Below are 21,409 nucleotides of genomic sequence, written 5' to 3' on the forward strand. Positions count from 1 at the left end.
CAATCTGAAGTAAACTCTTGTAGGCAGAATATGTAAGAGCCTTGTTTTCTTATCCATTCAGACACCCTATCTTATGATTAGAATATTTAATCCATTTTCATTGAAAGTAATTGTTGATAGATATATAGTTATTACCATTTTATTATTCAAATTTTGGAAAAAAAAAAAACAACATTATTTAGTTTTAAAAAAGTCCCTCTACGATTCCTTGTAATACTGGTTTGGTGGTAATTAACTCCTTTAGTTTTTTTCCTGTCTGGGAAGCTCTTTATCTGTCCTTTGATTCTAGATGATGTCTTTGCTGAGTAAAATAATCTTGGTTGTAGGTCCTTGCTTTTCATCACTTTGAATATTTGCTGCCAATCCCTTCTGGCCTGAAAAGTTTCTGTTGAGAAATTAGCTGACAATCTTATGGGAGCTTCCTTATATGTTACTACTTGCCTTTCTCTTACTGCTTTTAAGATTCTCTCTTTGTATTTAACCTTTGGCATTTTAATGGTGATGTGTCTCTGTGTGAAACTCTTTGGGTTCATCTCATTTGGGACTCTCTGCACTTCCTGGGCTTGTATGTCTATTTCCTTTGCCAGGTTAGGGGAGTTTTCTGTCATTATTTCTTCAAATAGATTTTCAATTCCTTGCTCTCTCCCCACTCCTTCTGATACCCCTATGATATGAATGTTGGTATGCTTGATATTGTCCCAGCGGTCACTTAAACTCTCCTCATTTTTTTATTTTTCGGTTCTCTTTGGGTATTTTCTGCTACCTTATCTTCTAAATTCTGATTCAATCCTCTGCTTCTTCTAATTTAATTTACTATTGATTCTCTGTAAGGTATTTTTCATTTCAGTTACTGTATTATTTATTTCTGACTGTTTTTTTTTATGTTTTCTATCTCAATTTTTGTGTTGCCTACATCTTTGTTGAAGCTCTCCCTGAGATTATTGAGCATCCTTATAACTATGCAGTGTTTTGAACTCTGTATCAAATAGATAGCTTGTCTCCATTTGTTTACTTCTACTTTTCCTGGTGTTTTTTTGTTGTTGTTGTTGTTTCGTTTTGTTTTGTTTATTTTGTTTTGTTTGTTTTTGTTATGTTTGGTTTTTTGCTTGGGGCATGTTTCTTTGTCTCTTCATTTTGGCTGCCTCTACGTGTTTGTTTCTATGTATTAGGTATGGCTGCTATGCTTCTCAGTCTGAGTAGAGTGGACTTATGTAGCATGTGCCCTGTGGGGCCCTAGGCACAGTCTCCTTGGTCACCTGAGCCACACACTCTAGGTGTGTCCCTTATGTGGGTTGTTTGTGCTCTACTCTTGTAGCTGACCCTTGGTTGTTGCTTGCACTACAATGGGAGGGATTCACCCTTGGGTTGATTCATTGTGAGTATTAGCCATAACCACAGTGGAGGGGCTGTTGTGTAAGGGCTCAACATATGGAACAAGTTTCACTTTAGCAGGGCTCTTGTGCTTGCTCAGTCTGCCCTTTTGTGTGTGTCATTTTTTTTAGCCAGCCAGGTGATGCTCTACCTCAGTCTGAAGTTAGCACCTGGGCGTGACAGCCTGAGGCCTCCTGGGAAGGGCCAACTTCAGCCACAGCCAGTTCCCTGACTGGGGCCACCTGCCATGTGCCACAAACAATCCACAGTTGGCTGCCACCTGTGCTGCACTTTGAAGTGCCTCCAAAGGCCAAGCTGTGAACTGAGGCTGGCTGCTGCTAGTCCTGGGCTTAGGGATTCTCAGCAATAGGTATGGGACATGCTGAAGCCAGATGCTGCCTGTTAGGGTTTTGTGAACCTTTGAGAGATTTTATGAAAGTCCACAACATGAGCCAAGACAGGCTGTTTGTATAGAAAAGCCATTGAAGTGGCTTGGGTGAGACCACAAGTTGGGTGAGGCAGGGTCTCAGGGAATCAACAGGGCATCGTGAATGGTTTTAGCCAGGTTTATGGAAACTTTGTTATGGTGGCTGCCTGTTTCTGCATGCCAGGAGGGTGGTGAGTTCAACAAAGAAAACAATGGATTTTACCAGCACTTCTTTCTGAGAGAAAGTTGCTCCTCCAGCCCTTGCTCTGAAGCCAGACAATTCAGTTCTTCCCTGTAGATTCCTGGTGCCTTTCATGCTGCTGCCCTAGCACTGGAGGTCTGAGCAAGTGATTCTGTCACCAAGTAAGGTCAAGCATGGACCCTTTAAGAGGAGTTTCTGGGACTCCAGCTGCTCTCTTTCTCACTCTGTCACAATCTCCACTGGTTTTCACATCTAGACATTGCGGGGACTTCTCTCCCCAGCACTGGAAACCTGGGTTGGGGATTCTGGTTTGGGGCTGGGACCCCTCACTCCTTGGATGTTGGGGGGGACCTCTCCAGCTGAGATATACCTTTTGATTTTTAACTGTCACACACAAGTGTGGGACCAGCCCCTTCCACATGACACCCCTCCTATAAGTCACAGGTGGCCTCTTCTGTATATCTTTAGTTGTAGGGCTTCAGTTCAGTAAAACTTCAGGTGATGCTCAATGATGGTTGTCTGTACTTTAGTTGTAGTTTCCATGTGGTCAAGAGAGAAGGTAAGCACAACTTACCTACTCCACCATTTTGACTGGAAATCTGTCTCTTTTCTCTTAATGATTCGAAATCCACATTTGAGATTTGAAACAAAACTTGTTTAGAAAATTGTGTGTAAGGTGAGGAGAAAGATTTGCATTAGGGACACAGCAGATGTAGCAAACTGGCAAGCCAAATTTCCTATGTAAGAGTGAGAAAGAGATATCATTGCTGAATAAAGGAAATGTATCTACTGGTTAAAAACAATCTAAAACAATTAAGTATGAATTATTGCTGAGGAACTAATTCTATGCTTAATAAACTTATAGTCTCTATAAAGAAATCTTTATACTTTCATTTTCTAAAAAAATATGTTGCCATCATGAATAAGAAATTAAAGAGAAAGGGGAACTTTAAAACATTAGGGAGGAGAAAATTAAAATAAAGCAGTAAATTGTTGTTTAACAGTAATAGAGTGTGGTGCCAGTTTTCTGCCACCATCTGTGTACTTTGGCCTCTGGGAACCTTTTGATAATCCAGTGAACTATTTGAAGATGAATTTTGGTTAGTGTAGTAAATTCAGGAAGGGTATCTTGAGATGCGGAGACTCAGGGGAAAGTGAGTCTATATTAAAAAGATATTGTTTTTGTAATATTATTGACTATATTCCCTATACTGTACTGTACATCCCCGTGACTATTTTGTATCTGTCTAATCACTATGTTGCTTTGTACACCTAAAACTGATATAATATTATTTGTAAACATAATTGAAAAAAAAAAATTTAAATTAAGAAAAATAAAAGGGAGATACTGTTTGTTTCTGGTAGTAGAGGAATGGAGAAGCATTTATTTGTCAGGGGTATAGAAGAGGGTACCAGCAAAGTAGTTGGAGAAAGGTGACCATCACTACTGCAGACATCAATGCCATCTGTACTTTGTTCTATGAATGCTATTATTTCATGGATTTTTATTATATAGTAAAAATTGTTTCTTACTCTACTCACAACACCTGACACTAACTACCTAGAGTTAACACAGACCCCACAGGTTAAAGGCCATTCCCACAAGACTGCCCCCGCTTCAAACAGCAACCGCAAGTTTGGGCCTTTTCATTCTTTTTTTTTCTTTTTTTTTTTTTAACTTTTTAAAATTAGTTTCAGGTGTACGAAACAATGTAATAGTTAAACATTTATCATTTATATCCCTCACATAGTGATAACACCCTCCCCCCATCTACTACCCCTCTGACATTTCATACAACCATTTCATTTCCACTACCTCATTTCCTAATGCTGTACTCCACTTCTTGTGTGTGTGTGTGTGTGTGTGTGTGTGTGTGTGTGTGTATATATATATATATATATATATATATACACACACACACACAATTATATGTATATAATTGTAGTTGATATTCATTATTGTTCAGCTTCAGGTGTACAGTGCAGTGATCAGTCATTTGCATCATCCCTGAGGTGGTCTCCCTAATGAGACAAGTGTTCATCAGATACCCTATAAAATCTTTACAACATTATTGATTACATTCCCCAAATTGACTTTTGTATCCCTGTGGCAATTGGCAATCTTGTGTTTACTGATTGTGCTTTCTAATCCCCTCAACTTCCCCCTTATTCCCACACCCCTCCCATCTAGGAACCCTCAGTTTTTCTTCTATTTCTCTGAGACTGTTTCTGATTAGTTCATTCATTTATTATTTTCTTTAGATTCCACATATAAGTGAAATCATATGGTATTTGTCTTTCTCTGTGTGGCTTATTTCACTTACCATAACGTTCTCTAGGTCCATCCATATTGTTGCAAATGGTAAGATTTCATTTTTCTTTATGGTTGCGTAATACTCCACTGTGTAAATGTACCACAGTTTCTTAATCAAGTCATCTACCGATGGGTATTTCGGTTGTTTCCATGTCTTGGCTATTGCGTATAATGCTGCAATAAACAAGGGTTACATAAACATTTTTGAATTAGAGTTTTGGATTTCTCCAGATAGATACCTAGGAGTGGAATTGCTGGATCATAAGGTAATTCCATTTTCAGATTTTTGAGGTACCTCCATACTGATTTCCATAGGGGCTGCACCAATCTGCAATCCCACTAATAGTGAACAAGGGTTCCTTTTTCTCCACATCCTCGCAAGCACTTGTTTGTTGATTTATTGATAATAGCCATTTTGACTGGGGTGAGGTGGTATCTCATTGTGGTTTTTATTTGTATTTCTCTAATGATTAGTTAGTTGAGCATTTTTTTCAAATGCCTGTTTGCCATCTGTGTGTCTGGGCCTCTTCATTCTTTATAGTTGTGGCTTTTCCAGAATGTTGTTGAGCTGGAATTACATAGTAGGTAGTGTTTTCAGACTGACTTCTTTATTTAGCAATGTGCAATTGAGGTTTCTCCATGTCTTTTCATGGCTTGATACACATTACTTTTTATCACTGAGTAATATTCCTTTGTCTGATATTCCACAGTGGATTTATCTACTCACATCTGTAGATATCCTGGTTGCTTCTAATCTGGGGTGGTTATGAATAAAACTGCTATAAACACTTATGTGCACATAAGTGTTGGGGTAAGTACCTAGGTGTGCAGTTGCTGGATCATATGGTACATCTCTGTTAAACTTTGTAAGAAACTGGCAAACTGTCTTCCAAAACGGCTGTACCATTTTGCTTTCCCACTAGCAATGGATTAGAGTTCCTGCGGTTCCATCATGGATCATTTTTAACAATGACAAATGAGAGCTGACTCTGCATATTGGAAGCTTTAATTGGCCTATTGGCATGAGCAGTGAAGAAATATTTTCACAAATACTCATTTTATGTCTTGTCAAACTATGATACTTCGTGTCTAAAAATTATAATAACACAAATTACTTTATTTTCCTAGCCCAGACTTTTATCTTATAATAAGATACAACTGAATCATCATCATCATCATCATCACCCTCCTTATAATATTTATATATTTAATGGTTACACGTATATGTCAAATTTTAAACATGTTAGCTTATACAAAACAACTGATTCATCAAATAGAGATGACATTGTAAGTAATGTATACACATGAGTATTAAAGTCTCTAAATTAATTTGAGTAAATTAATATTCCTATCTTAGCGATAAAGACATGTACCTTAGATATTTATAACTTGGACCAATTATTTAACTTAAACTTCAGTTATGTGATCCGTAAAACAGTTGTATTAATATATTCTGATGAAGCATGGAAAAATTCTGGAAATCCGGAAAGTATAGGATATATTTGGTGGAGAATACAAAGTCTGTTTGGGCTAATACTGTGGGGAGTTCTGAATGTCAGTCTAAAGAGTTAAGATTTTATATTTTAGTTCATGGAAATCTGAAGAGTTTTTAAAGGGTCGCTCATGAAGGATGGCCTAATTAGAGTTTTACTTTAGGATTATTTGAGAATGTAAAAATTTTGGAAAATAAAATCAGTATGGCTTGCTAACTCTTTAGAGTTTCACAATTACTAGTCTGTTATTCCTTTCTGTGATTTAAAGAGGGCTTCCTCCTAGACATTTCACCGCCATCTTCTGGAGAATCTATGATGACACAGATATGGTGGCACCCCACAGAATTGCCCCGTGCAAAACAGTGCAACTGTAAAATCTTGTTATTCCCTCCATAGTTTAATAAAACCAGCTTATCAAGGTTCCTTTTGGGTCTGTAAATTCTCTTTTGAAATAATTCTTCTTCAACTCCTTTTGCTTTAAATATTACCTAATGCAGACATATCCAAAATCTTTAGCTCTAATCCTGACATTCTTCCTTGGAGTTTTATTCAGCATACTGGACTTGTCTGTGTGATAATCCATTACTTTTTAAACCTAAGTTATCCACAGTTGAAGTCATTATCCCCCAACCTCTAAACAGCTCTTCCTGACGATTGCTGATAACAGCAACACTTCTTCCAGTCACTGAGGTTTTAGGCAAATTGTTGTCTTTTATTCCTCTCCTTTTCTTCCTCATTCAGTATCATAGTTTATGTTTGTGCAGGTTGTGCACTGCCTACATCTAGGGGGCACTGGCATTATAGATTTATATAATTATCATGGCAATTTGCTGGCAAATGATAGCACGTGTTTTTATAGAGAAGCTGTTTTTCATTGACATAAAAGCCTTCTAGTGTTATGAGAAGGAAGTGAGTAGATTCTAAGAAGTGTAGCCATCAAGTATATAGTCCATACCTCAAATGTTTGGTAGTAAATAAGTCAGATCCACAGCTACAAAAGAAGATTGTACGACCTAAGTGTGGTGATACTTTTTCTGACTGGAGCACATGTACAGGCAGAGGGATAATTTCATCAAACATGTAAGGGTCAGAGATAGCGGTGATAAATTGTTTAACAATGTGAATTTATTATGTATGTATTAATCACAATATAGTGCAGAAAACAATATGATAATGTATATTGAATCTAGTCCTGATATGCTGCTGAGCCATTCCACCCAAATATTTTTGACATAAAGAGTACTTTGAGTTCTAGAACTATGGGCCATTGAGGAGATGGTCATAGACTCTCCTTCCAGATTTTCTCTACAGTATGAATTTTGCAGAAATTTTGCCACAGGACAAACGTAGGAGCTGTTTTCCTACTACCATGTTTCGAATCAAAATTGTAAATGATTGTAGTTGATTGACAGCTATCATCCTATCAGCACACAAGGCTGATGGCACTGAAAATAGCATTGCTAGTGCTCACAACAGGCAAAGTGTTTCCCTGCACACAGCATTAGTATTTCTCCACGACATTTATGGGGGAAACTTTATGCTGATTTAGTTTTCTGAGTGGTAGGTGCTGGCAGTTGCTTCTGTCTCACATTAAGTGTAGATTGTTTCACATTGCAGAAGCAGGCACCACCTCTCTAATGAGTCTGTAAAGACCCGTTCTTTAATATGTCAGCAAACAGAATTATGTGATAAAGGGCTGAGGTTATTGGCTGAAGGTAACTAGGTCCTGATAGTTCCCAATATATTGCAAATAGTAATTACTTCTTGCATTAATCAAAACTATTTTAAATTTCTCTGTGTTCAGACTTCTATCACAATTCTTATTGTATTTGCTTATTACTTCATACTTGTTATAGCATCCAAACGCAGCCCACCTTTCATTTTAGAATATTGTCACGTGGGCAGGGCAAGTTGTGTTATCCCCATTTTACAGAAAAGACAACTGACACTCAGGGAGGGAAAATTGTAAAAGGACAGTAAGTACATTTAGAATGGAATGAGGATTTTTGTCCCATCCCTGGACTCCTTCAACTACGACCCACTGCCTCTTTAAAGGTAGCAATGTATGTTATCTTTGAGATAAGGTGAAGAGCAACTTCTGGCACATACATCTAAACCTCATTTTCATGCCCATGTGAATTTACTCTGCCAGGACAGCAGATTCTGATGCAATAAGCCACTTCCAATCTCTCTCCTACTTTGCTACCATTTCCCTCAGCTTTTGGATATAAGCACAAAACATCCTTACCCAAGAGCCACAGACATAGGGCTTTTTACATTACTGAAGCCCACACTTGGCAATATATGAAGACAAACCTTCCCTACTGGGATCTGTATGAGAAACTTCAGTTCAAATCAGTCTTTCAGGTATCCATCTTCCCCTGGGAATGCCAGAGCTAGTAGGAGAAATACACTGTTTTTAGAATGAAGTACACTGGAAGCCTACTTTAAAACCACCTTATAGATAAAACCGTATAAGTAATTCCCTACAACAATAGTCTTTTCATTCTTCTGTAATTGGATATCCTTGAATGGAGTCCAAGGTACACTCTCCCCTTCCCCCATTCCCTCCCAGAAGTCTAGTTTCAATGTGAGCTGTTTTACAGTGAGGTTTTAGTATATGTCTCTTCTGACACAAAATACGCATACTATAAAATATTCTCAATTAAGCTCTAATCTCAATTAACCAGACTCCAGTAGATATTTAATAAAGGACAATTGCATAAAAATTTAATGCATTCATATTTCTATTTGGATTAGGTTAAATCCATAGTTATAAATGGGACTAGACACAACCAATCTATTTTGTGATTCCATGAAACACTGTTTATTATAAGGTTCTCAAAATATGCCCTAGTTTCATTTATTTATATGTATATGTGGGTAATCTATAGTGCATCATAATGATATATCTTTCACCTTGAACTAATATAGTTGTACATGTCAACACAACCTGGATGTTTTGAAAAGGAAAACAAAAAGTTTTCATCTGCCAATCACCTTATTTGATATAAATTAACTGTAATTCCTTCGCTGCTGATTTGGTTTATGAGCTCTGAGGAAACAAAGCATAGATTTACTTTCCTATCTCTTTTATTTAGTGTCTGAATAACTATCATTTTTTAAAAATAGTTAGCCATGATATATTATTGTCTAAACAAGATTGAGAAATAGAGACATACATTTGATAGGTGTGGTTAGAATGCATACTAAGAGATATTTAATCTTCAGCTCACTAATCTGTAATTCATTATCAAATGGAAATGCATCCAGGCTATTGATTTCCATAAGATGAAGATTTTTGGTGTCTCTAGTCATGTCCATTCATTTCCTCCAGACTGATTAATAATTTTTCCACAATTGCTAATAGCAATTATAAGCATTTAATTTTGCTTCTACCCTCGTGTCACTCCTATTTGGGAGCATATTTGTGCAGTAGTAGATACAAAATAATCCTAAGGCAATAAAATTGTCTCCATTTGTTATAGTACTTTGTTTAGAAAAGCATCACTATAAGCACTTCAAAGTACAACAATTTTCTACTTATTATTTTTTTTAATTAGAAATTTATGTTAGACTTTAGATAATTGTGTTACCTAAGGACTAAAAACTTATTTTAAAAATGAATCACTCAGAGAAGATGAACTTCTTTATTTTCCTTTTCTTCATAAATCTGAACAGTGTAAATCTGAACAATGCTTCCTATGAAGAGAATTGCAGTTGTTTTTAAATCCATATGTAATTTTTTATTGATTCAGGCAGTACATTTTATTTTTTGCTGTCTCCTTCTATGCAGCTTAGAGGGGCTGTTGAATCTGCTATGTATTAATTCTTTGAGTACATCTTAAAATATTGCTCTGCAATTATTTTCAATTAGATAGGCCCTCCCTCAGGTCTTTACATTGGCAATTAAGTTGCTGAAGGATTTATTAATTATTTTAGAGAAGTTTCTATTGTGGCATGGACTTCCGGATAGATTTCTATAGAGATGGAAGATCTAGAAGTCCTCAATGCTCACAGTAAAAATACTGATTGCAAAATGATTTTCAACTCTGAATGTAAGCTCTGATTCAAATGATAATATCTTTCAAACTAGATTCAACTTTTGAAATACACAAGCATTAAAGAATATTTTTTTAATTGAGGTATAATTGACATATAACATGATGTTAGGTTCAGGTGTACAACATAACGATTCGATGTGTGTATATATTGTGAAATGGTCACCAAAAAATGAATTAACATCATCACCATACATACTTACAAAATCTGTCTTTCTTGTGATGAGATCTTTTAAGATTTACTCTTTTAGTAACTTTTAAATGTGCTATACAGTATTATCAACTATAATCACCACGCTGTACATTACATCCCCGTGACTTATTTATTTTATAAACAAAGTTTGCATCTTTTGATCCCCTTCCTAGTGGAGACAATTGGTATGATTTGTAAGATTAAGGCTGTTTAAAAATTCCAAAACAGCTAGTAAAAATATTTTGAGAATTTAAGGAGACTAAATTAGTTTGACCATTTTTTATTGCCAATCCTTATTTTCTAAGTAATTATTTGAAAATATTCCTAGTTAATAAGTACCTTGAAAAATTATAGTGGTAAGAATAAAATGTCTATGTGTGGGAAGACTGGATAGTAAGGAAAATAAATTTTGATTGTTGCAATAATATTTACTCATTAAAGACATTGAAACAAGTTAAATGAGTTCCATTTAGGTGTCTGAAGCCAATATACATTTTGTGAAGCTGAACAATATATTGAACAAGGTGTTTGAAGTAGGGATTTTAGTGTAGAAAGAGAGACCAATTTAGTCTTTGGTAGGAATCCAGATTCAGGTGATGAAGACCTGGAAGAAAGTAAAGGCAACACAAAGCAGAGTGCAGGGGGGAAAATAGGGGGCCGGAGGGGACTCTCAGGATTTCCACAGGATGAATAAAAAGGAAATAATTTTGAAGCTCACTCTCAGCACCATTGATTGATTGAGGCAGGTGCTAGGACAGGCAAATTGAAAGGTTTTAAGGGAGAAAGACACAATAGGGAGGAAAATACCAGGGTTGTTAATTTTGTTTCCTTGCTTACTTTAGAAAGAATTGCATTTATTCTTTCCGTTAATGTTATAGGAGAAAAGTTGGAGACCTTTCCCATCCTTCCTCTCTAAAACTGTACAAGTATACTTGTGGTCAAACAACTTTGCACTTAAGTTACATGGCGTGTTTGGCATCCTCACGACAACACAGGAAGGTAGCCATGAGTGAGCATTTTGTGAGTGAGGGACCTGTCAGTCGGGTTAGGGATTTGCCTAAAGCCTTACAGTTGTGAAGTGGCCAAGCCTGGATTGGATCTCATGATTTTTTGTCTTTCCCTATACTGCCTGTCTTAATTAACTAAAGACATTATTGTCTGGTACACTGTAGCACAGTTGTTCAGCTGTAATGACTTCACAGTAACAAAGGGTTTTAAATTAAAGAGCCATTAAGTAATAGATATGAACAGGTTTCGTAACTAACAGCTCCTTTGTCATAGATTACTTTAAAAACGTATGCAAAATTTTCTTGAATTTTTAAAGTGCTAGCCCTTTATTGTGGACTGTTTCAGAATGATCCTGACTAGAGGGAGGAAAATTAAATATATTCATGATTTTCTTTCCCCTCTCTCACTTCTGTCACACCTTCCATGAATTGATTAGGGATGACGTTGTGGAGATTCAGATTTGAATTACTTGATAAAGATTATCAAGATCGAAGCCGAAGAATTTGGATTTGGTTTCATCAGAAACAGTTAATGCTGTAGATTCAAAGGAATGACGTGCTAGAGACAAACGGACCAGAATCTTCTCTTATGTCATAATGGCACTACCTCACATGCCTGAAACAACCTCTCAATACTTCTTACATTATGATCTATGAAGCTATCCCAACAATGTTTTATATCATAATGTTTAAATCTAAGCAGAGTTTCTCTATCACAGTAACTATTGCATTGGACCCAGGAGTGATACCCTTTTCTATCAGTTATTTTGGCTTTGAAAAATGGTATTACCTTTGTAAGGTCATAATTTGACATATCCTTAAAAATATGTCAGTAGCTATTGGCAGTGATAGATAAGAAACAGAACTCAGAACTCTATCTTGCCGGTAGTCAGAACAATCTCAGTGGAGGCTTAGGTAGTACTATGTTGACATTTAGAGCTATACAGGTTCAGATACTCTGAACGTGGAATACAGAGATTATTGGATGCTGACACACAGTCTTTCATTCTGACACAATCTGGTTCCTTTGTTTGTAATTTTTTGTTTTTTATAAGTAATTTTACAGAATTTTAGAAGGTTCACAAATAAGTCTGTGTTTTCCACAGGATAATTCATATTTTCCTAAATTTTACACAGCATTGAATGATTTATTCTAAATCAGACCCCTTTGAGTTCGGAGAGGTTGTATTCCAAATTAGAGTGCCTACAACTTGCTTTAAAAGTATTTCATTCTAGGGGCAGCCGGATGGCTCAGTTGGATAGAGAGCGAGCCCTGAACAACAGGGTTGCCAGTTTGATTCCCACATAGGCCAGTGAGCTGCGCCCTCCACAACTAGATTGAAGACAATGAGCTGCCACTGAGCTTCCAGAGGGGCAGCTGGATTTCTCAGTTGGTTAGAGCACTAGCTCTCAACAACAAGGTTGCTGGTTCAATTCCTAAATGGGATGGTGGGTTACGCCCCCTGCAACTAAGATTGAAAATGGCTAATGGACTTGGATCTGAGCTGTGCCCTGCACAACTAGATTGAAGGAAAACAACTTGGAGCTGATGGGCCCTGGAGAAACACACCATTCCTCAATATTCCCCAATAAAATATGTTTTATTCTAAAATGTTTTTGCTGTCATTTTTATTGTTTTTCTTTTAAATAAGTCTATAGCCATAAAACACTAAGTTAGCTTGCTTTAACTTTTCTTTAAGCAATTTATAAAAATTGTACACTCGATTTTATTGGGGAAATGTGATTAAAAAAATAAAAAACAACAACATAATTTCAAGCCTGGAAAATATTTTAGGGTTATGACTGTGGTTACAGCTAGTTGCTGGTTGGTTCACTGTGGCAAGATACTTAATATTTTAAGTCTTAATTACTTAACCCAGTACTCTACCTAGCATATAGTGGACACCAGTAGCTATTTCTATTATTTTTAAAATTATTTTTCCTTCCAATAGGTAACTTTGTCTCTTAAGAGTTTATTATAGAATCAGAGAAGTAAAACCGCTTACTGTCCAGGAGCCTGCAATCATGTAAAACATTTACCTCAACCTCCTACAATTAGAAATGATACCTTTGAGTTCCAAGAAGTGTATTAGTTGGATTTGATTAACTCTAAGAAAGGACCCTTGTTCTTGTTAGGTGCCATACAATAAGGGGCATTGGACTAATCTGCATCACTTGTGGGGTACATGTTAGTGCCAACAATTAGGTTTTGGTTTTGATGGAACATTTCAATGATATTAAAAAATATATATTGATAAAATACTAAGGGCATTCAGCAAATGCTGAATCTGTGAAAGATACCTCTTCTAAATGGTTTACTTGTATTTTCTAATTTAATTCCCACAACAGCCTCATGAGGTGGGAACAGTTTTATATCTATATTATGAGGAGGAGGAAACTGATGGGGCTAGAGATGCTCTTGCCTACCTTTGTAAAAATAGGAAGTAGCACAAGGATTCAAACGCTGAGTCTAATTCCACAGTCCATGTAATTATTGTCTGGCCATTCTACCTCCATAGTGAATAATGATGGTTGTCATCAAATAGCATTGACCATTGACACTGCATTTGTTTTGGTTCTAAACTTTCTAAAGGTATCTCATTAATAATATAGCATCGTTAACAGGTATTGAACTTTTAGATATTTTCAAATAAAAGACTAAGAGATTGTTCTTTTTTTTTAATACTAACAGAGAGCAAATATATCTTATAAGATGGTATTTTACATTAATTAACACATTTACATTTTAAATAAATATGCTACTTGATATTTCATCTTGTTATATTCCCTTATGTAGATATGACTGTGACTATTTTGATGTCATAAGACTATGAACAACTCTTTATTTATTTATTCATTTATTTATTTTAGTTTGTGTTTCATTTATTTGCTTATTTTGATCTTTAGATTGCATTTATAAGCAAAAATCATATGATATTTGTCTTTCTCTGTCTAATTTACTCCACTCAGCAAAATACCCTCTATGTCCATCCATACTGTTACAGATGGCAAAATTTTATTCTTTTTTATCACTTTGTAATATTCCATTTTATATATGTACCACCTCTTCTGCATTCATTTATTCAAGGACAGATAGGTTGCGTTCCTGTCTTGGCTATTGTAAATAATTCTGCAAGGAACATATGGTTGACCATGTCCCCTCAAAACAGTGTTTGGAGTTTCTTCATATAAATACCCAAAAGTAGGATTACTAGGTCCTTTGTCTCTTGTTGTAGCCTTTGCTTTAAAGTCTATTTTGTCTGGTATAAATATTGCTTTTATGCCAGCTGTTTGTTTCCATTTTCATGAAGTATCTTTTTCCATCCTTTTACTTTCAGTCTGTGTATATTTTTCAATCTGAAGTGAGTCTCTTGTAGGTAACATATATCAGGTCTTGTTTTCTTATCCATTCAGCCCCCTATTTTTTGATTGGAGCATTTAATCTATTCACATTTAAAGTAATTGTTGGTAGATGTAAACTTGTTGCCATTTTATTATATATATTATATATAGTGTATATATTAAAAATGCATACTATATATTATATATAGCATGCACACACACGCACACTCAATGAGTTCTGACAATTAAGTTCATGAACTTGTTGCATTGATGTTGCTAGTATTATTTTGCTATCAGAGGGATTATTCATTATGAATTTGCACCAACTGGACAAACAGTTAATCAGGTTTACTATTTGGAAGTGCTGAGAAGACTGTATGAAAAAGGTAGATGACCTGGACTTTTCGCCAACAATTCATGGCTCTTGCATTCTGACAATGCACGAGCTCACATGGCACTGTCTGTGAGATAGTTTTTAGCCAGTAAATAAGTAACTGTATTGGAACACCCTCCCTACTCACCTGATGTGGTCCACAGTCACTTCTTTCTTTACCTGGAAATAAAGGAAATTCTGAAAGGAAGACATTTTGGTGACATTCAGAACATCAAGGGTAATATGATAACAGGTCTGATGGCCATTCCAGAAAAAAGAGTTCCAAAATTGCTTTGAAGGATGGGCTAGGTGCTGGCATTGGTACATAGCTTCCCAAGGAGTATACTTTGAAGGTGACTGAAGTGATATTCAGAACGAGGTATGTAGCATTTTTTCTAGGACGAGTTCGCATACTTAATTGTCAGGCCTTGTATATATTTTTTTCTGTCTTAAAGAAGTCTCTCTAAGATTCCTTATAATACTGGTTTGTTGGTGATGGGCTGCTTTAGCTTTTTCTTGTCTGGGAAGCTCTTTATCTTTCCTTTGATTATAAATTATAGCTTTGCTGGGTAAAGTAATCTTGATTGTAAGTCCTTGCTTTTCATCACTTTGACTATTTGCCTCCAATCCCTTCTGACCTGTAAAGTTTCTGTTAAGAAATCAGTTGATAGGATCATGGGAGCTCCCTTACTGGTAACTAACTACTTTTCTCTTGCTGCTTTTCGGATTCTTTCTTTGTCTTTAACCTCTAGCATTTTAATTATGATGTATCTTGGTTTTGGCCTCTTTGGGTTCATCTCATTTGGGACTCTCTGTATTTCCTGGACTTTTATACCTATTTCCCTTGCCAGGTTAGGGAAGTTTTCCAACATTATTTCTTCAAATAAGTTTTCAATTCCTTGGTCACTCTCCTCTTCTTCTGATACCCTTATAATGCAAACGTTGGTATGCTTGATGTTGTCCCAGAGGCCCCTTAAACTCTCCTCTTTTTTTTTTTTCTTTTTTTTGTTTTGTTGTTGTTCTCTTTGCTGTTCTGATTGGGTGTTTTCTGCTACCTCATCTTCAAACAAATTTCTGATTCAATCCTCTGCTTCATCTAATATACTTTTGATTCCCTATAATGCATTCTTCATTTCCATTATTGTATTCTTTATTTCTGACTGGTTATTTTTATGTTTTCAATCTCCATTTTTATGTTTCCTATCTCTTCGTTGAAGTTCTCCCTGATATCAATGAGCACCCTTATAACCAGTGTTTGGAAGTCTGTGTCTGGTTGATTTCTTGTCTCCATTCTCCATTTTATTTAGTTCTTTTTCTGGAGCTTTGCTCTGTTCTTTGATTTGGAATATGTTTCTTTGTCTCCCCCTTTAGGCTGCCTCCCTATGTTTTTTTGTTTTTGTTTTTTTTACAAATTAGGTAGGTCTGCTATGTCTACTGGTCTTACTAGAATGGCTTTATGTAGTAGGTGTGCTGTGGGGCACATGGCACAGTTTTCCTCGTCATCTGAGCTGCATACTCCAGGTGTGTCACTTGTGTGGGTTGTGTGTGCCCTCTTGTAGTTAAGCCTTGGTTGCTGTTTGCATGTTCAGGAGAGGCATTGACCCTCAGGCTCATTGGTTATGAGGACTAGCCATGACTATAGTGGAGAAATTGTTGTGCAGGGGCTGACCCTACAGAATAATATCTGCCTCAGCAGGGCTCTGGTGCCTGCCCATTCTGCCCCTTGGGTATGTTGTCTTTGGAGGCACTGCATGATATTCCAGCTGGTTTTCAAGCTGGCCAGTGGGCACAACAGCCCCAGTGCCCCCTGGGAGGAGACCTGCTGCAGGTCAAGTTCAGCTGCAGCTTGTGCCCCACCTGTGGTCACCCAACAGGAGCTACAAAACAATCTATGGATGGCTACCACCCACTTGCTGCTTGGAAGTGCCTCAAGAGTCCAATCCACAAACCAAGGTAGACTGGCACTTGTGCCAGGCTTCAGGTACCTCATCCAGAGGTATGGGACATGCTTAAGCCAGATGCTGCTTGTCTGGGTTCTGTGAACCTTTGAGAGACTCTAGGAAAGTCTGCAGCATGAGCCAAGTTGGGCGGTTTGAATTAAAAAAAAAAAAAAAAGCACTGGAAGATGCTTGAGTATACCCAAAAGTTGTGTGACTTGGACTCTCAGAATCATTCAGGTGTGGTAAATGAATGGTGTCATCCAGCTGATGTGATTCAGATATGTCTTCTGCCTGTGTCCGCACACTAGGAAGCGGGAGGGCTCAACAAAGAAACAATAGCTTCCTCTAGCTCCTCCATTCAGGAGAAAGCTGCTTCTCCAGCCTTCATCTGAAGCCAGATAAATCAGTCCCCCCTCACTGTCCCTGTCGCCTCTCCAGCTGTCACCCCAGCACTGGAGCTCAGAGCCAGTGATTCTATTGGTGTGTAAGTTGTCGTGGGCCCTGTAAAAGGAACACCTGGGACTCCAGCCACCCTTTGTCTCACTCAGCCACAATCTCCACTGGTTTTCACAGCCAGAAAATACAGGGACTTCTCTCCCTGGCACTGGAAACTTGGGCTGTGGAGCTTGATGTGGTGCTGGGAATGCTCACTCCTCCAGGGGGGACATCTGCAGCCAAGATACCCCTCCCTATTTTTAATGGGCACATGCAGGTGTGGGACCAGCCTGTTCCGTGTCTCTGTCCCTCCTACAAGTCTCAAGGTGGCTTCTTGTGTATGTCTGTAGTTGTAGGGCTTTGGTTCAGGTAGCCTTCAGGTGATTCCCAATGATGGTTGTTTTGTCGTTTACTTGTAATTTTGATGTGGTTGAGAGAGGAAATAAGCACAGCATTTTCCTACTCTGCCATCTTGTCTGGAACTCTCAAACCACTGTTATTGTAAATCTTTAATACTTTAAAAACTATATTGATGTCTCTAAATATAAAATAATCTTATTTTAAAATGCACTGCAAGTCAATATGAAGTTCCCCATTTCTTAGTATTTTTAGATGACTAGCCTTTATATTTGTTTCATAAAAGTGCCTTCTATACTACTATGGAATATACTTTTCAAAATTCTATTGCTTTCCATTATAGTATAGTTTTATTCTAAATTTGAATGATCAATGTTAGATACACATTCTCAAACTTTTTAAAATATTGTTAAATCGATATAATTTCCCTTTCCAATATCCATAAAGGTAAATGAAAGGAAACATTAAAAAATTTACTAAAATTATATTAATTTAATAAAGTTACCATATTATTTTATAGCAGTTACAAATGATTTTAATGGCAGATTATAATTATTCATATTGATTCCAATGAGTCAGTAAAACTTTATACCATTTTTGGGATTCATTTTGTAGCATATTATCGTTAAAATGCTTAATTAACTATTTAAATTGTAACTTAATGGAAAAGCAGAAGAAATACATAGATACTTAACTCTATATGGGGGAAATATTGTGTAGTTATTAGAACAAAATTTAAAGTAATGAGAGTCATTGTTGATTATATTCATGTTCACTAGAAGATATTAAACCTTTTATTTGAAATATTTTTTTTTCTAATTTCAAAATAAGATATTATGTCTTTGGGTAAAGCAGTCTAAGAGTAGAAGTAGTATTTATTTAACATAAAATTAAAAATAAAATACTCCGTTGCATTTTCTTGATGTTTTTGTTCTTCTCCATGGCTGGAGACTTGCCCTTGTGTCTTTACATAAAAATGAGATGAGTGCTGGGCATCTCACCTAGATCTGTACCCACTTCCTCCAGAATGAAGACATTCACTCTCAGTTGATCTCGCTTTTACTCAAATTACAAGATGCTTGTCACAAGTATCATTTTATCATGCTTTTTTGATATAATTTGTAAATGGCCTATAATGTAAAACTCTTAATTTATAAGTCCAGAATTTTCCTCAAACACAAATTACAATTTCCCAATGTTCACGTGTGGTTGAAATACATTACCTGGGAATTAATATTGTACAAACCAAAGTAATCAAAAAACATAACAAGATAAAACACAATGGCATTTGTCATTCATAAACAAATTCTTATTAGAAAGAAATCCGTTTTTAAGCACATTTGACAGATTTGATTAATATATTATCTCAGTTGATGAACTATATTCTGTTCATGCCTGCTATTTATATCTGTTGGATATGGAGCATACCTTGTTTATTTTTGTATTTTAGCAATGTAGCACAGGGTAGGCAATCAATAAATGTGGTAGGGATTAGGAAAGAAGGTATGAAGAAAGAAAAAGAGTGGAAGGGTGAAGGAAAGGAGAAAGACATGAATTATGTTAACTAAGCAATGAATACTACAAATTCTTCGTGAAACATTATCACTTTACATATATAATTTTTAGCAGGAGTCCTTATTATCTGAGATTTCAACTTTTATATCTAAGCAATGATAAGATCAAATTTCAGTCCTTTTGCTTTAGGAGAAAGAACCAATCAAATGGGGGAAAAATACATATATATATAAAGGGTTAAAAACTATTGCAATATATGATTACATTATATGTGATTAAATTTTATATATATATATATATATATATGTGTGTGTGTGTGTGTGTGTGTGTGTGTGTGTAGATTTATAAAAATTCAAACAAAGAAGTCCAGAAAAGGATGGTACATTAATGGAGTAGTGTATAAAAATATTAACAAAGATTATAAAAGGCAGTATAAGATGAAAAAATAGTAAATTGAAGGGGAAAAATGGTGAGAAGTAACTAGACAAAAAGAAAACATGGAACTATGGATTCTCTACCTTTCTCAGGTGTCACCTAGGCTTGTCATCTGGTATCACCTGTATTTGTGGCTTGCTCTTTGTCAGAGCCACTCAGACACTGCCATGTAAAACATGATGGTAGTGTTTGAGCTCCCTTTTTTCACATCTACTGAAAGAGGCATTGGGTTTACCTCTCCTGAGATCCTAAGTACCATGACCTCCTTAGAGCCAGTTGTCCTTACAAATTTACTTCATCATCTTTGCCCTATTTACCAGATTAATTGAACTATAGATAAATGAGATTTTTACTCTGCCTGTCTTCCCCTAAACCAAGGTTGCTGAGCCACAGCATTACTGACATTTTGGACCAGATAATTTTTGTGTGTGTATATATGCAGGAGGGAAGGGCTGTTTTGTATATATTGTAGAATATTTGGCAGTGTCTCTGACCTCTGTTCACTTGCTCATAGTAGCACCCCCCAGTTGTGACAATACAAATGCGACCAGACATTGCCAAATGTCCTCTGTCAGGCAAAACTGCCCCTGATTGAGAATCACTGTCCTGACTATGATTATACTTATTTCCTTTTCTCGTCTAATATGATTTGATTTATTTTCAGGATACTTACTGGGCTTGCCCTATTCTCAATCTCTCACTAGTACCACTTACACAAATATAATATGAGGAGAAATGTAAGGGTGGTTTAGTTCTTTACTCTGGAACCACCAATCCTGAAGGAGATTGACCCAATGCCTTTGGTCTCATTAGCCAAAATAGATTTCAAAGGATTATTAAACTGTTACTATCACACACCTCACAAAAGGATTCAGAATTAATCTAATCATTTAAAGCAGAACAAGTGGTCAAATGTAATGATCTGGGATGAAAAATATAGCTGAACATAACAAGGTATGTTAAACTTTTTTACTGAAATCGTATGGAAAAATATTAAGACATTAAGACTTTTTTTTTTTTTACTATATCAACCACAAAGTTATTTCCAGTAAACCTGGCCTCTGACAATGACTGTACAAGGAAAACTGTCAGAATATGGAAGACTTTTTTTTTTGTCTATAATGGAATATTGTAGAGAATGAACACTAAGGATTATATTCCTAATCCATTCCACAACACCAATGGTGCAAGATGGAACTGCATAATGTTTCCACTTTCATGCAATCTATTTTAAGCACCCAAATTTGATGATAAAGTAGTTAATGTGGTTTCCAGTAGAGCCTAACTTACCCTTAGGAAGTAGCTCATGCTGAGAGAACCTTCCTCATTATGGATTATTTTGTAACATCAGTCATGCTATGAGATGACAAGGCTTTATAAGACAAATATTATGGATCAATCTTCAGAGGCTAGCACTGCATGCAGCCAAAAATCCTCATTGGCAGAACAAAACTGAAAGCCCTTAATGAATTCTGTTACTGTAGTAGCATACTGTCAAATTATGCACTAATAGCAAAAGAGCTAGAAAACCATACCAAGAAACCAGCATGTCTTTTGGCAAGCTGGAGACCAGCGTCTGGTGCTAAGCTTCCAAACATTCTAAAGGAGAGAATTAACATCAGAGTAAGCCAAAATCCTCGTGCACACACTCCAGGCTTTCGGGTGTGATTCCTAGAACAGCTACTTGAACATGAGGGTTATTTTTCCTCTCTCTCTCTCTCTCTCTCTCTCTCTCTCTCTCTCTCTCTCTCTCTCTCTCTCTCTCTCTTCTCTTTCTCTTTTTTTCTTTCCAATGTAATTAGATGTTAGTTGGTTTAACAATCAAGAGCACACCAAAAGAATAATGACCGTCAGGGACCACAGTCACATTTTAAGGAACCGAATTCTACTTTATGAATCAATTGCTATACTGTATCAACCTCTGTAGTTTAAGATAAGACAGGA

At 36.3% G+C, this 21,409-nt stretch overlaps 1 protein-coding gene across 13 annotated transcripts in view; it reads left to right on the plus strand.

Annotated features, from left to right (window-relative positions):
* The window catches only part of TENM3 (teneurin transmembrane protein 3), a 2,441,918-nt gene that overhangs the window by 687,158 nt on the left and 1,733,351 nt on the right, over window positions 1–21,409 (plus strand). The window lies entirely within an intron of this gene.

Source organism: Rhinolophus sinicus, chromosome 16 (genome assembly GCF_057876585.1).
Source record: "Rhinolophus sinicus isolate RSI-liver-muscle chromosome 16, RSI-T2T, whole genome shotgun sequence".
NCBI classification, from domain to species: Eukaryota; Metazoa; Chordata; class Mammalia; order Chiroptera; family Rhinolophidae; genus Rhinolophus; species Rhinolophus sinicus.